The sequence below is a fragment of the Coffea arabica genome, chromosome 4c (assembly GCF_036785885.1).
Source record: "Coffea arabica cultivar ET-39 chromosome 4c, Coffea Arabica ET-39 HiFi, whole genome shotgun sequence".
NCBI classification, from domain to species: domain Eukaryota; kingdom Viridiplantae; phylum Streptophyta; class Magnoliopsida; order Gentianales; family Rubiaceae; genus Coffea; species Coffea arabica.
In genome coordinates, this window is record NC_092316.1 from 37,878,246 (window position 1) to 37,884,245 (window position 6,000).

Below are 6,000 nucleotides of genomic sequence, written 5' to 3' on the forward strand. Positions count from 1 at the left end.
ATATCATTCCCTTCATGGTTAAGCCTATTAGATCGATCACCAACTTACGTTTTTCCAACTTATACTTGACAATTTCCATTCATTCGACTAGCAATCAAATCTTGATTTATTATTATTATTATTATTTTATATAGGCATTTTAACTTCCGAGTCATAGAGCAACTTAATCGACCTCATGTCTACCTCATATAGGCAATATCTTCACTTCTTTAAGGCAAATATTATAGTTATTTACTCCCAATCAGGAGTTGGCTACTTCCTCTCGTAATATTTTAATTTCCTAGAGGAATATACAATCACCTTTTCATGTTTTATTAATATACATTCTAAACCATCCTTTGAGTCATCTGAATAAATCACAAAATTACCTCCTACACATGTACACTGATTAACATTCTTCATCTCAAGATTTTTCCTTACATTTAGAACCTCAAATGGTTTGCCAAGTCCTGCACTCTTACAAAAATCCTTGATAAACCAAAGGTCGTATTCGGCCAACTCCGAGAATTCCAAATTTCAATATGCTTTTCTGGTCGTTTCCTCTTATACAATCTTTCATTTTAGCTGAGTCAATAATAATTCCTTCCTTAGATACTGTATAACCTAGAAGGGCTATTTCTTCCAATCGAACTCACAGTTATTGAACTTAACAAAAGTTGGCGTTCTCTCGAGGTTCGTAAAAATACCATCAAGTGTCTTTCATGACCTTCTCAAACACTAGAGTATATCGATATATCATCAATAAATGCCTCCACCGATTTGTCCAAATACGGTTTAACTCCGATACCTTGGGTCCATAAATGCTTCTAGTGTATCTGTCAACTCGAAGGGTGTACCGAAAATTTTAGAGTGTCCATGCCTTAATTTGAAAGCGGTATTAACCTCATTAGTTCCTCGGGTTCCCAAATGGGTAATGTCTCTACTTGAAATCCAATTTGAATAGGATCACGGCTCCTTACAAATTATCGAATTCTTATCCATGTAAGACAAAAGGGTAGTTGTTCTTAATGGTCACATCGCTCCAGACTCCATAATCTATAAATACATAGCTTCTGGCCTTTATTCAAAATACGATATCTAGTCCTTAATCGTTAGGCACATTGAATCCATTAATTATTTCCTTTCACTAACTCAAATCCACCGATTTTAATATCTCAAGTTGGCATTTCAAACATTAAATCCCATTTCAACGCTAAGTCCTCACTTCGGTCCCGATCTCTAGTCACTATCAAGACCTCAGGTGGTCTACATTCTCAAGCAAAATCTCGATCACCTCCAATACCATTCGTGTCTTATTATAATTCTAAGGCGTGGGGTAGGATTTAAACAGACGTGTAAATCATAGAAACAATTAAAAGCGAAGTTAATTTTCATGAGTCATAAAGATCATAATAATTACATCCAGTTAGAAGAGGTTTATCAAATCCTCTCAAAAGGAAAAGGAGGAACGACAGGATTGTAGCAAAACATGTCAAGTTGCCAGGATACAAAACAGCAAAAGACTTTTCTCTTTTCAAAAGATCACAACCTCCAAAGGTGCTAGCCTAGTCTAGGGTAAAACTACAACCTCTATTCCTCGAGTGAAGTCAAACCATCTCAATCTGTGAAACCTTCACTACTAGGACCCTGTTCATAGCCATTAGTACTAATTACTCCCATCTGGCACTTGATCGCTTTGCGGTGGACCTAGTTGGCTATCGAGTACTTCCTCCCTTTAAAAGCTCTAGGGCAATCCGAAATCTTATGCTTGGTACTACCGCACCCCAAACACTTTCCTTGCTTCATCCAGCACTCGGCCTCAACGTGGTTAACCTTGCCGCAGTATCCACAATTTGCATGAGAAGTGGCGGCTTGGCCAGTTCGAGGATTTTCTTTGCATTTCTTCTCTAATTCTACATTCTGGCGTAGTAATTCAATTTTCTCTGCATATTCTTGTTTCCACCGTCCTTCCCAGTAATCAGCCAATTTCCTTTGAAATTCTACCTCATTTCGAAGAAGGTCCAATTCCTTACGCATTTCTTCCAAAGTTGTTATTTTACCAGTTGGCTTAAGTCAAATGCTAACCTGCTAGGCAAATCAAAGGATCAAAAGAGTAGCTATGCATAAAGGAAGTTCGAGCCAGAATACTCTTTCATTTTTTTGTTTATAGGTCACCCCGAAATATAAATCTTAGTTATTCCCTGCCGAACATGGGTGAGTTCTTAAGTCTCCATAAAATTACTACCATTAATTCCAATTACAATCAGATACGGGGACTCTATTCCTTGATATAAAGTTTTCATGTCTTACTTCAATCTTTGATACTTGTCTATGAAGTTGTTCGAAAAGAGATCAAAATCTCGTAGTTCCATTAGTGCCTTATTGAATCCTTTCAAATCAATCTTACTGTTTCAAGGTTAGGTCCCCCGTGAAACCTAGATAGACGAACTTCAAGCATCATTTCATTTTCACACCTCTCCTAGTTCTTAGGTTGGCTTATTGGTCCAGAGCTTTGGTACACAACCAACCATTCTAGGATATCAGTCGTATGGTCAATAGTGGGAGCTATGTAGGTGTTTTCCTTCATTTCTAGGGTTTCGGTTCAATCCAGCAATCGTTCCCTAATTATCCCCTGGAGCTTGGGGTGGCCTAACCCCTCGCTCTCGGTCCATTTTTACTTATTTGGCCACTCATAACTTTAACAGTCATATAAACATGGCATGAAATGAATGCACCTAAACAAAGTTTGAAAAGTGAGACTTTGATCACGCTAATCAAATATGAGAATAAAAGGGAAGATGCTGAGATAATCGCAAATACGTATAATCCCAATCATGGATCTGAAATCATAAAGCAGTAAGGTCAAACATGTCATGAGAGATGTTTAATTGCCTCAAAAGGTAGGAAACATATTGAAACAAGACACAAAATACAACGGCCTTTAAGCAAGCGTCACCCTGTCTATCTTTGGCAAAACTATTAAAATAGTTTAAATCACTAAGTTAGTGATTGGCAGAACCCAAAAGTCTTTACTACCTCCATAGGATCAATTTCATTTTCAACACTAGGAGTTTTAGATCTCATGTCCCTTATCGAATATCTTGCCATTCTCCACTCATTCAACCAAGGTAACACACCCAGCCACCGACTCATCCATCCTGTCTTTAATTTCGAGCACTACCCTAACAAGTCGGTTCTTAGCTTTTGAAGCTTCTCACTAGGAGCCTTTGTCTCCCTCGCTCCTTGAGTATTTCCATTTCAATTTCAGGAATTCTAGTAGTCTAGGCATCTGCAATTGTCCTCAGTTCTCGATCATCCCTTCGAATCACTCTAGTTTCTTCGGATAGCCACTTCCAATGATCAACCACTATTAACACCCCACTATTTGAGCTCGAGCAAGTCCTTTGAAATTCACATGAAGTCCTAGTCCAGCAAATCGGACAATTTCTCCAATACTCTCTTAGGTCACTTTCTCGATAGTGGACCACCGGAAGGCGCCCTCGAGACAATTTAATATCACCATTACCTTCTATAGTTTACACCTAAGAGTAAAAGTTCAGGTAGGTCCAGATACACTAAATAAACAAGATTTGATCACTTCATACTATCCCACATGTATCACACCATATCAAGACTCCTTGTCATCCACCAATTCGAACCTAGGTTCTAATTTTCATTTTCACAAGCAGTCACTTAACTTTCAATCCAATTCTACAGTCCGGCATCCTAAACATTTAAGCCTAGGATACACTACAGAGATCTAAAGCCTAAGCTCTGATACCAACTGTGACGCCCCACATCTCCCCAAGGCGGACCAAAGGGTATCCGTGGACGCCTGCCCAGCTCTCGCCAGGACTCAAGCAATTTCATTCAATTTAAACCCGAACTAAACACCTCGAAGGGAGCATCATGAATATAATAATGCGGAAGCGTTCAAACTTAACAAGTCACTTAACATGTAACCAGTACATCAGATAGTCAAAATACGACTTAATTCAAAGTACACATCAGGGCCCAAATTGTTACATTCCAATTTCAAAAGTACAACCCAAAACAGGGCCTAGCCAAAAGATAGCAGAAAGCCTAAACAAAAGTACACAAAGGGTTTCTTCATACTTCTCCGAGATTCGGTCCTGTTAAGGAAAACAAAACTATAGGGTGAGCTAAACGCTCGTGAGGCCAAGGACACACATGCAAGCACATTGTTCAAATAACAATCCCAAATTTACTAAATAAAACCAGGATATTTCAATAGTCAAATATTCTAGCAGGAAAAGAAATCAGAAACAATTCAAGGATATAGTAGCTCTCAGGAGCTAAGTTCCACTCGCTCAGCCGATGTCATACGTATACCTTCCCCGCGATGACCCTCCTGTCAACCGGGTCGGTATTTCCATTTTCCGTAGATCACCACTTACTTCCCTCCGTCCACCGTACACCTCAAGGGCCCACAAGTCATTTTAAAAGGCGATACTTCACGAGTATGCCAAGCAAAACCTCTTATTAGGTTGAGCTTTTATATCTCATGGCTCGTCCAGGTTCCCGACCAAGCCCAATGCCGGCTCGAGTCCCAGGGTCGGCCTATGAGTTTGGGCGTCCCCCATTCATTTGGAAGTCGAGGAGGTTCACTCCAACGACATATATAATCATAACATAACATTGCATTTCATTCATTCATTCAATACATTTCAATCATTCATTTGAAATTAGAACGAGTGCCATAAAGTACGCACCCGCCCTTATTTTTAAAACTTCCCACAATTACCACAATTAAGCAAGTATCAAAGATTCACACACTTGACACTCACCGAGTAATTCAATAGGGAAAATTCTTTGGAGATTCAGGTATCCACTGTAAGATCCTCTTGGAGGTCTCCTTGTGCGCCTGGCAATTAATAGTGGATAATTACTCAAGTAACTCAATTATTAAGGAAGATTGTACATTAGGAATATTTCACGAAATGAACCTCAATTACACGCAAATCGAGGTTCAACTTACGTTATATTACGTACAACATTAATTGAGTTTTTATCATGAAAATCGAGGGCAAAACGTTTGAATAATGTTAAGAGAATTAAGAGTTTTTGGAAAAACTCATTTGCCTTAAAATTTGAAAAATTCAGTTTTATCATGAATCTTTGAAAATTCGAATCTCTCTCGATATAAGCCCAAAATTGGTAAACTTTATACCGTTGGAAACCTCTTAGAAAGTACTATAAGTTCCTAGAAGACACTTTTCCATGAATCGAAGTGGAAAGTGATCAAAATGAGCTTAAAGACGCAGGGTTGGTTTACAAGGCGGAATGAAGTTGGATTTTGGCCAACTTCGAAAATTCGACACGATTCGTACGTTGCAAACCAGCCTCTGAAATTTGTCACTCAAGTAGTGTTTCAAGTGAGGTTTATAACAAAACAAGCGGATCAAGAATCGGAGTTTCGAGTACCGAGATACGGTAACTCAAAGTTGGGGAAATTCAAGACTGGATGAGAATTTTCCAGATTTGATCCTCTAACTTTAGTAATTTAATTGGGTATCGAAACGAACTTGAATTGGCACCAAAATTGGCAGTATTTTATTCCTATATGAAGGGTATCTCTCTATCGAATTTCGGGGAAAAATACCTTTGGAAAGGTAGTTAATTAGCCAACCAAAGTTCAGGAAAAATTATAAGGCAATCTGCCTTTAGACTTTCATTACCCATTTCAAAACGTTTAATCAAGCCAACCATCCAATCATGGTTCATTTGTGAAATAAAGGCCTAAGAAACATCCATAATACCTTTGGCAAGTGATGAGCATCAAGACTTCAATTAATAAAAATCATTCCCAAGTTTTTCCCAAATCAGTCCAAATACTACGTTTTTCCAAAACAGGGCAGTCCTCTTGTTTTAGTCACAACTCAATCAATTTAACTCGGAATGAGGCATGGTTTATGCCGTTGGAAAATACATTCATAGGGCTAAAATATCACAGAAGAAATCGTTTCCAAATTCGGCACCCATCTGGTTCAAAATCGGGCA